Genomic DNA, 10,952 nt, shown 5'->3' on the forward strand with positions numbered 1-10,952 from the left:
TGCAGGATGGCAGCGGCAGAGGTTGGGAGCCTCCTTCTGTGTGATAGAGCTGGTTCCCCCTTCCGTTGCTGAGGGGAAGGTTGGTGCTTTAAGCCCACCCGGTGCTGGAACATCCCATGGGTGAGATTAATGGGACTGTTGAGAAGAGAAGAGAAGAGAAGAGAATGGAGGGGAAGGGAAGTATTTTCTATCCCTGCCTAGCTCCATTGGTCTCCTGTGGCCCTTTCGGCTCTCTGCTCCCCTGTTGGGGAGATGCAGAGACAAGCCCCCATCTGGGTGAGTGACCGAGAGGCTGTGTCCCATGGCGTGTGTGGGGGAGAGGGGTAGGGGTGGGATGGGGCTCAAGGGGAGAAGGTTGTGTGTGACAGTGGGGGGGGGAGGGGGAGGGTGTGTTCCTTAGGATAGAAATGATGGAAAACGCAGGGGCAGTGACAGTGAAGTCCCGTGTCTGAGTGTTATGACCCTGTGTGGTGCTGCCGTTCACCTTCCCCTTCTACGGTCTCAGCTTTCATTGAATCCAGCATTTTTTCACCTGTCCTCGCAACAGAGGTGTCCCACATGCCTCAGCTACCGAGTGTCCCTCTTAGAGATTCCGAGGACTGGAACTGATTTCAGCTGCTGGACAGCTCTGCTAGGTCTTTATTCATTTGCACAGGAAAATGCTGAGTGTTTAAATTCATTTCAAGCCACCCCTCCCCCATTCAGAGAACTCCTGAACATACTGGAGATGGGTCTGGAAATCGATTTTCATTCGAAAAAGTTTTTAAAGGGAATCACTTGGAGTGGAACTAGGAACCCATTACAATGCAGGGAAACAGTCACCCACTAAGCTATACTCGCAACAGAGAGTGCCATGTATAGCTCAGAGCAGGAACAGTTTTTAACCTGGGGGTTAGTAAACTTTCTCTCTATACAAAAACCACAGCTTACAAACTCCCCACCCCCGCTCCGTGTCACCAGAGCACAACAACAACTCTCCTTGCGGCACACACAGCTCCCCAGCTCCCTGCCCATCAGTCTCTCCAGCATTGCTCCAATCCCTTAAAGCAGGGTCTCAACCACAATTTACCTTAGGGCCAGTGCCAGTCCTCCAGTCCTCCCAGTGGGCCAATGATGTCACTCATATTGCCCAGAACCCGCCCCCCAAAACTCTGCCCCTCACCTGCCTAAGGCTCTGGGAGGGAGTTTGGGTGGGGGGAGGAGGTCTAGGGTGCAAATCCTGGGCTGGGGCTGTGGATTGGGGTGTAGGAGGGGTGCAGGCTCTGGGGGGGGAGTTGGGTGCAGAAGGGGTGAGAGGTTGGCTTCTGGGAGGGAGTTTGGGTTGGGGAGGGGGTCTGGGGTGCAGGCTCGGATGGAGTTTGGGTGCTGGTGCAGGCTCTGGGCTGGGGCAGGAGGAAGGGGGAACAGGAGGAGGGGTGGGGTTGCGGGCTGTGGGAGGAAGATTGGGGGCAGGCGGGAGGGGGTGTGTGGGAAGGGGGAGGGGGTGCAGGCTCTGTGAGGGAGTTTGGGGCTGGGGGTGTGGAGGGAGAGAGTGCAGGCTGTGGGAGAGAGTTGGGGGCAGGGGTATGTGGGGGGGAGCAGGCTCTGGGAGGGAGTTTAGGAGTGGGAAGAGGTATGTGGGGAGGGGCTGGCAGTGCAGGCTCTGGGAGGGAGTTTGGGAGTGGGAAGAGATATGTGGGGAGGGGCTGGCAGTGCAGGCTCTGGGAGGGGGTCAGGGATGCAGCACTTACCTGGGGCTCCAAGGCAGGGTGGGCTGCGGGGCCTCCATGTGCTGCTGCCCCCAGACACCTCCCCCGAAGCATCTCATTGGCTGCAGGGGGTCGGGGTGGGGGCAGCGCATGGAGGCACCGACCCACCCTGCCCTGCCATGGGGAGGGGCCGGCAGCCACTGGAGCGAGCAGGCAGACGCTGCTCAGCTCCGCTGCACTGACGGGGCCCCTGGGGGGGAGCGCCTGGGGGCAGCAGGTGGGGCCAAGGGAGTGACCTGGTCCCAATACTGCTGGAGCCCCACGGGCGAGACCTGGGAACCAGGACTGCCAGCCAGACAAACACCTTTAAGAGGAGGCGTCCCTCTCCCTGTCAAAAACTGATCTTCCTCCTTCAGTTCAGTGACAGCCTGAATTGTTCCTTATCCCGCCAGAGCCGGAGGATTGAAAGCAGCAACATCAAACCCCTGTGTAGCTCGCAGGAATGGACACAAACACTCCCTGGTATCTGAGGAGATGTTCAGCTTTGCCCTTGGTCAACTACAAGGCTAAAGGGAAAGGAGGTGGCACCAGGTATAAAGAGTGAAACACGACACATCATAGTTATGACCATGGTGGATGCAAAATCTTTTTATGTACTTCCTCTTATCAGCAGTGTATTGTTTTCTCTGGAGTCCAGGCCTTGACCAAGAAATTTGTATCTTGATAAAATAATCGACTGCCCCTGGTGAAGGCAATGGACTTGACACCCACTGGGGTGTCCCAACACAGGTGCAAGTACTAACAACAGTGGCTGCCTTTTAGCAATGGATTTTAATCAGGGCAATGAATTGAAACAAACTCCTGTTAAATCATTTCTCAGCCCGAGTCCTTCACCCACATTCCCTAGAGCATTGGGCCACCATGTGAACGTTTCATTTCCGACCTCAGTTTCACACAGAGACAAAATTTCCTTTGCACAGATCCATGAACAGCAAAACCTCTCTGTGTCTCTGGTCTGAGCCAGGGCATTCGATTCCAGTGAACCCTTCTCTCCTGCAATGGCTATGGTCAGACAGAGGGGACGTGGCACCTGCATCCCTGCCAGGGAGATATTGGCTCGGCTCTTTCTTTCTGCTGCTGTTGTTAGTCTATGAAACATCAAGGGTGGAATGCAAGACTGAATTCATGCACCAGCCCTCAGTGCCCCAGAGAAATCCTGCCCCCTGCTATTGGAACGATGTGCTGGAGATTTGAATGGGAAAGGGACTGTCTGAATTGTCAGAGTGGGTAATGAACAACAATCTACAGCAATGCTATTAACACAAACATACTCTCGTCCTGCTCCAGCCGGAAGGGAAATGGGCAGGAATTCTCGCTGTTCAGCCAAGGACACACTTACACTAATGCAGCCATGAGTGTGCTGGGGAAGCTGGTCTGAGCAAAAAATTTGAAGTGACAATTCAGTGAGACCAGAATCACCATGTAGTAAAATGCATGTATAACAAGTAGTTGTGGCCGAGTGGTTAAGGCGATGGACTAGAAATCCATTGGGGTTTCCCTGCGCAGGTTCGAATCCTGCCAACTACGCAAACACTGAGCTGTTGCTATTATTGCACTCTTAGTACCTGAGCATCAACAGTGCGAACTGTAGCCAGATCTAGTTTCACTCTGTCTACACTTAAAACGCTGCTGTGGCACTGCTATAGCACTTTGGAGTAAACAGTGACTGGAGGGGTTTTCCCATCCCTGTAATAGCTACATGGCCAAAACAATTCTTCCTCTTCTTTAGCACTATCTAACCAGGGCTTAGGTCACCTTAACTCTATGGGTTTGGGGTGGGGGTTTTTCACACCGTGAGAGACGTCACTCTACCAGTTCAGTGCCCAGCGTACACCAGCCCTTAGATCCCTCTTGGTATTTCAATGCAGGCACTGACCTGTGAAGCCTGGTCTACACTACGCGTTTAAACCGGTTTTAGGCGCGTAAAACCGATTTAACGCCACAACCGTCCACACTAAGAGGCCCTTTATATCGGTATAAAGGGCTCTTTAAACCGGTTTCTGTACTCCTCCCTAACGAGAGGAGTAGGGCTAATATCGGTATTAACATATCGGATTGGCGTTAGTGTGGCCGCAGATCGACGGTATTGGCCTCCGGGCGGTATCCCACAGTGCACCACTGACTGCTCTGGACAGCAATCTGAACTCGAATGCAGTGGCCAGGTAGACAGGAAAAGCCCCGCGAACTTTTGAATATTTCCTGTTTGCCCAGCGTGGAGCTCCGATCAGCACGGGTGGTGATGCAGTTAAAAATCAAAATAAAGAAAGAGCTCCCGCATGGACCATGCGGACGTGATCGCTGTAAGGGCAGGCAAATCTGGTCTATCAGCGCTCCGTTATAGAAGATGAAATTCAAAATCATTTTTTAAATATCTCCAGACAGATGCCATAGCAGGGACTCAGCGCGCTGCTGCGTGGCAAGCGTAACGGAAAGCCAAAGAATCAAATGGACGCTCATGGACTGGAGGACTCAAGCTATCCCACAGTTCCTGCAGTCTCTGAAAAGCATTTACATTCTTGGCTGAGCTCCAAATGCTTCTAGGGTCAAAAACAGTGTCTGCGGTGGGTCAGGGCATAGCTAGGCAATTTACGCACCCCCCCCACCCACCCCCAGAAGTGAAAGGGAAAACAATCCTCTCTTGACTCTTTTACATGTCACCCTATCTTTATTGAATGCTGCAGATAGACGCGATGGTGCAGCACTCAACACCAACATCCTTGCTCCCCCCACGCTATGGCTGGCTGATGGTACAATACGACTGGTATCTGTCCTCGTCATCAGCCTATTGGCACATGGGGCAGTGCAAAAGGACTGGTAACCATGATGACCAGCATCTGTTAGGTCAATCAAGGGTGCCTGGTCCTAATTTTTCCTGGTAGATGGTACAATATGGCTGATAACCATCATCATCATAGCAACAGGGGGCTGAGCTTCATCAGCCCCCACCCTTCATGTGTAAAGAAAAGATTCAATTGCCCCTGGACTAGCAGCAGGATGCTGGGCTCCTCTCCTCCACACTCCTTAATGTCCTATGTGGACTATCATAGCAACTGGAGGCTGCCTTCCACTCATTTGTCACTAACACGTATTCCTGCATTCTTTATTACTTCATCACACAAGTGGGGGGACAATGCTATGGTAGCCCAGGAAGGCTGGGGAAGAATGGAATGAACAGGTGGGGTTGTTGCAGGAGCACCCCCTGTGAATAGCATACAGCTCATAATCTATGCAGGATCTGACACAGAGCAGCTGTGCTCTCTGGTTCTATGGTACAGTGGTTCTCTAGTACACTTGCCCATATTCTAGGCAGGACTGATTCTATTTTTAGATACCAAAAAGAAGGGATTGACTCAGGGAGTCATTCCCAATTTTGGCTTTTGCACCCCTGACTAAGAGCAGCCAGGGGCACTTATGACAGCAGCAAACGGAACAGTGCAAAAGGACTGGTAGCCATGCCCATCTTATTACCAATTTATGGTATGGTAGATGGTACAATATGGCTGATAACCAACTCTGCTATCATGCAAAAGCAAAAGCATACAGCTGTGTAGCACTGCTGAATCGCCTCTGTGAGCGGCATCTAGTACACATACGGTGACAGTCACAAAAGGCGAAACAGGCTCCATGATTGCCATGCTATGGCATCTTCCAGGGCAATCCAGGGAAAAAAAGGCACGAAATGCTTGTCTGCCGTTGCTTTCCCAGCGGAAGGAGTGACTGACGACATTTACCCAGAACCACCCGCGACAATGATTTTTGCCGCATCAGGCACTGGGATCTCAACCCGGAAATTCAAAAGGGGGGGGAGGCTGCGGGAACTATGGGATAGCTACGGAATAGCTACCCACAGTGCAATGCTCCAGAAATCGACGCTAGCCTCGGACCATGGACGGACACAACCGATTTAATGTGTTTAGTGTGGCCACGCACACTCGATTTTATACAATCTGTTTTGTTAAACCGGTTTATGTAAATTCGGAATAATCCCGTAGTGTAGACGTACCCTGGTTTACACTAGGCGTTTAAATCGGTTTTAGGAGCGTAAAACCGTTTTAATGCCACAACCGTCCACACTAGGAGGCACCTTATATCAATTTTAATGGCCCTTTAAATCGGTTTCTGTACTCCTCCCCGACGAGAGGAGTAGCGCTAATATCGGGATTAACATATCCGAAAGGGTTAGTGTGGCCGCAAATCGACGGTATTGGCCTCCGGGTGGTATCCCACAGTGCACCACTGACTGCTCTGGACAGCATTCTCAACTCGCGGATGCACTGGCCAGGTAGACAGGAAAAGCCCCGCGAACTTTTGAAATTCATTTCCTGCTTCCCCAGCGTGGAGAGCTCATCATCACAGGTGACCACGCACATCTCATCAGCACAGTTAACAATGCAGTCTCCTGAGAATCGAAAAAGAGCCCCAGCATGGACCGCTCGGGAGGTACTGGATCTGATCGCTATATGGGGAGAGGATTCAGTGCTAACAGAACTGCGTTCCAAAAGACTAAATGAAAAAGTATTTGAAAGAATTTCTAAGGCTATGACGGATAAAGGCCACTGCAGGGACTCAGTGCAGTGCAGAGTGAAAGTTAAGGAGCTCAGACAAGCCTACCAGAAAACCAAAGAAGCAAACGGAAGGTCCGGGGCAGGTCGAAAAACATGCCGCTTCTATGCTGAGCTGCATGCAATTTTAGGGGGCTGCGCCACAAGTACCCCACCCCTGACCGTGGATTCCGAGGTGGGGGTTGTAATCTCTGCCATGTCTGAGGATTATGCAGACGGGGAAGATGAAGATGAAGAAGAAGAGGAAGACCTAGCAGAGAGCACACAGCACTCCGTGACCCACAGCAGCCAGGAGCTTTTTATTACCCTGATGGAATTACCCTCCTCCCAGCCCTCCCAAGCAACTATTCCAGACAATGACACCATGGAAGGGAGCTCTGGTGAGTGTACCTTTGCAAATAGCAAACATTGTTTTTTAAGCAAGCCTTTTTTAATGATTGATTTGCCCTGAGGACTTGGGATGCATTCGCAGACAGTATAGTTACTTAGAAAAGTTTGTTAACATGTCCGGGGATTGAGAGGAAATCCTCCAGGGACATCTCGATGAAGCGCTCCTGTAGGTACTCCAGAAGCCTTTGCAGAAGATTTCTGGGCAAGGCATCCTTGTTCCGGCCACCATGGTAGGACACTTTACCATGCCATGCATGTAGCAAGTAATCAGGTATCATTGCGTGGCAAAGCATAGCAGCGTATGGTCCTGGTGACTGCTGGCATTCAAGAAGCATCCGCTCTTTATCTTGTTCTGTTATCCTCAGCAAAGTGATATCGTTCAGGATAACCTGGTTAAAAATCAGGAATTTAAGTAAGGGGGGTGGCCATTTTTCTACTGGGTTCATGGAATGCAGCAGCTTAAAAAAAAACACTTTCCTGCACGTAGCGAAGCGGGGGGAGGAGAGGAGTGAAATGCCGATGATCTTTTCTGTTTGGTCACCGGCGATCTTCCCCAAGCTACCAGACACGCAGTGGGTGGCAGGGAGGGGGAAGGTTGTTGATTAGCAGGGAGCTAGTGTGGTATTAGCCATGCGTTGGGGGGGAGGGGTAAATCACTGAGACAGTGGCTTACCATGGCCGCATGCAAGCTGAATTCTGATGCCTGGACCTGTGTCTGTGAGATCTGTAACTCCAGAGCTGCAAGCACTCACTATTAAGATGAAAAATGCGACCTTGTAGGGAAATCACATGTGCTAGGTGAATAGTGATGTTCACTGTGAAACAGTATAACCATTGTTCTGTAAAATGTATCTTTCTAAATATTTATCTCCCTCATGCAGCTGCAAATTTTTCAACCATCCCTCCTCCATCCCAAAGGCTAGCACAGATAAGGGGGAGGAAAAAGAAGACGCGAGATGAGATGTTCTCGGATATTATGGAAGTTACACGCAATGAAAGAGCTCATCTGAATGAGTGGAAGGACGTGGTTTCAAATTACAGGAAAGAGGCCAGTGAACGTGAGGACAGGAGGGACAACCGAGATGAGAGGTGGCGGCAGGAAGACCGGCAGGAAAATCAGTTGTTGCGGCAGGAAGATCAGCGGTGGCGGGATGCAACTCTGGGGCTGCTACGTGATCAAACTGACATGTTCCGGCGTCTTGTGGAGCTTCAGGAACGGCAGCAGGATCACAGAGTGCCGCTGCAGCCCCTGTATAACCACCCTCCCCCCTCACCATGTTCCTTAGCCTCCTCACCCAGACGTGTAAGAACGCGTGGGGGGAGGCTCCGTGCACCCGCCCACTCCACCCCCGTGGACAGCCCAACCAGAAGGATGTCGTTACTCTGAATTTTTTTTTAATGGCCTTCTCCATTCCTCCTATCCTCCTCCCAAAGCACACCCTTACTTCTCTCCCTCTTTTTATAATGAATCAATAAAGAATTCATGCTTTTTAAACGAGAGTGACTTTATTTGCATAAGTAAGCTGTACTCGAAGGGGGAGGGGGAGTTGCTTACAGGGACTGAGTCAGTCAAGGGGGTTGGGTGTTCATCAACAAACACAGCAGTCACACTGTACCCTGGCCATTGATGAAGCTCGTTTTCAAAGCTTCTCTGATGCGCACCGCTTCCTGGTATGCTCTTCTAATCTCCCTGGTGTCTGGCTGCGCGTAATCAGCGGCCAGGTGATTTGCCTCAGCCTCCCACCCTGCCATAAAGGTCTCCCCCTTACTCTCACAGAGATTGTGGAGAATACAGCAAGCAGCAATAACACAGGGGACATTGGTTTGGCTGAGGTCTGAGCGAGTCATTAATGTGCGCCAGCGCGCCTTTAAACGGCCAAATGCACATTCCACCACCATTCTGCACTTGCTCAGCCTGTAATTGAACAGATCCTGACCACTGTCCAGGCTGCCTGTGTATGGCTTCATGAGCCATGGCATCAAGGGTAGGCTGGGTCCCCAGGATAACGACAGGCATTTCAACATCCCCAACTGTTATTTTCTGGTCTGGGAAGTAAGTCCCTTGCTGCAGCCGTTTAAACAGAGTAGTGCTTCTGAATACGCGAGCGTCATGAACCCTCCCTGGCCATCCCACGTGGATGTTTGTGAAACGTCCCTTGTGATCCAGCAGTGCTTGCAGCACCATTGAAAAGTACCCCTTCCGGTTTACGTACTGGGTGCCCTGGTGCTGCGGTGCCAAGATAGGGATATGGGTTCCATCTATCGCCCCCCCACAGTTAGGGAATCCCAGTGCAGCAAAGCCATCCACTATGGCCTGCACGTTTCCCAGAGTCACAACCTTTCGTAGCAGCAGCTTAGTGATTGCTTTGGCTACTTGCATCACAGCAGCCCCCACAGTAGATTTTCCAACTCCAAATTGATTCCCGACTGACCGGTAGCTGTCTGGCGTTGCAAGCTTCCACAGGGCTATCGCCACTTGCTTCTCTACTGTGAGGGCTGCTCTCATCTTGGTATTATGGCGTTTCAGGGCAGGGGCAAGCAAGTCACAAAGTTCCATGAAAGTGCCCTTACGCATGCGAAAGTTTCGCAGCCACTGGGAATCGTCCCACACCTGCAACACAATGCGGTCCCACCAGTCAGTGCTTGTTTCCCGGGCCCAAAATCGGCGTTCAATGGATAGAATCTGCCCCATTACCATCCGGATCTCCAAAGCGCAGGGGCCCGCGGTTTGAGATAATTCTGTGTCTATGTCCTCATCACTGTCATCGCCGCGCTGCCGTATCCGCCTCTTACTCGCCTCGGTTCGAAGGTCCTGGTTCAGAATATACTGCACGAGAGTGCGCGAGCTGTTTAAAACATCCACGATTGCGGTATTGAGCTGAGCAGGGTCCATGCTTGCTGTGCTATGGCGTCTGCACAGTTCACCAAGCAAAAAAAGGCGCGAAACGGTTGTCTGATGCTTTCAGGGAGGGAGGGAGGGGTGAGGCTGTACCCAGAACCACCCGCGAAAATGATTTTTGCCCCATCAGGCACTGGGATCTCAACCCGGAAATGCCAAGGGGCGGGGGAGGCTGCGGGAACTATGGGATAGCTACGGGATAGCTACCCACAGTGCAACGCTCCAGAAATCGACGCTAGCCTCGGACCATGGACGCACACCACCGATTTAATGTGTTTAGTGTGGCCGCGCGCACTCGATTTTATAAAATCTGTTTTACAAAACCGGTTTATGCAAATTCGGAATAGTCCCGTAGTGTAGACGTACCCTAAGCTTATGCCGTTAGATCTCTTTCACGGTGTATTTTGGCCCTGAGAGGTAAAAGGTGTGTTGTTAGGGAGTGAGGTAGCAAATGTTAGTTGCAGAGGTGGTGCATGGGCCACAGAAGTCGTGTGCCCCCCTGGCCCCTGTCCAAGAGTCCAGGATTTGCATAAACCCACCCACTGACCTGTGACTAACAATCTCGCTCTGCTAACTCTTCCAGCAAAACAGGCCAAAGAAAGCGTATGCGAGCGCTGTACCACAGCCCCGGTGCTCTTTTCGGTTCCTTCCCACAGAACTTTCCTTCCATAGCAGTCCAGTTCCTTGCTGTTGCTTGGCTAACCACTGCATGCATGTGCTATACCGTACCCTGAGCTGATTCCGGGCTTTTGTGCTCAATACAGCCTTGCCCCTCTATGTCTCTGTGGCGCAATGGGTCAGCGCGTTCGGCTGTTAACCGAAAGGATGGTGGTTCGAGCCCACCCAGGGACGACGCTAAGCCCGTGCTACTTCCTTGCTTCCCCGAGGCCTGTGGGGGGAGCCTCAAAGGTCCCATTTTGCTGCCTCTTGGCCTCAGTGCTTTCAGCTGGTGGTCCAAAGAGCAGGCTGGATGCCATTCGGAAACCCATCTGCCAGCAGCCGTGCCGGAGGCTCAGGCTTAATCCTCCAAGCCGAGCACAAAAACTTTCAGCTGGGAACATTTCGCTCCCTTCCCGCTTCCGCCCAAGCGGCAAGGGAGAAGCGGAGGAGACAGGCCGGCTCAAAGACACCTCCCTCCCACTTCCCTGTACGCTGTGCAAAGCTCTTGGCCTGCCTCATGCCTCGTCAGGAAAGCACGGCCATGCGGCCCAAGCCTGAGTCACGTCCGCGGCCTGGCCCGCCCCGCCCCGGCTGACAGCGCGCAGAGCCACGCGAGTCAAAGGCAGGTCGAGTCAGGAGCCTCGGCTCTTTCCCCTGACAGCCACACACACAGCGCTGCCTAGCGCCCCCAGA

The 10,952-nt window shown here is 52.1% G+C and overlaps 2 non-coding genes across 2 annotated transcripts; both read left to right on the top strand.

Moving 5' to 3' along the window:
• Positions 1-3,193: 3,193 nt before the first annotated feature.
• Positions 3,194-3,275, top strand: TRNAS-AGA. The gene has a single exon. It is a non-coding gene; the product is annotated as a tRNA-Ser (tRNA).
• A 7,102-nt stretch (positions 3,276-10,377) lies between these two features.
• On the top strand, positions 10,378-10,451 carry TRNAN-GUU. Its single transcript has one exon. It is a non-coding gene; the product is annotated as a tRNA-Asn (tRNA).
• Positions 10,452-10,952: the final 501 nt, after the last annotated feature.

This window comes from Mauremys reevesii, linkage group 12, assembly GCF_016161935.1.
Source record: "Mauremys reevesii isolate NIE-2019 linkage group 12, ASM1616193v1, whole genome shotgun sequence".
Lineage (NCBI taxonomy): Eukaryota > Metazoa > Chordata > Testudines > Geoemydidae > Mauremys > Mauremys reevesii.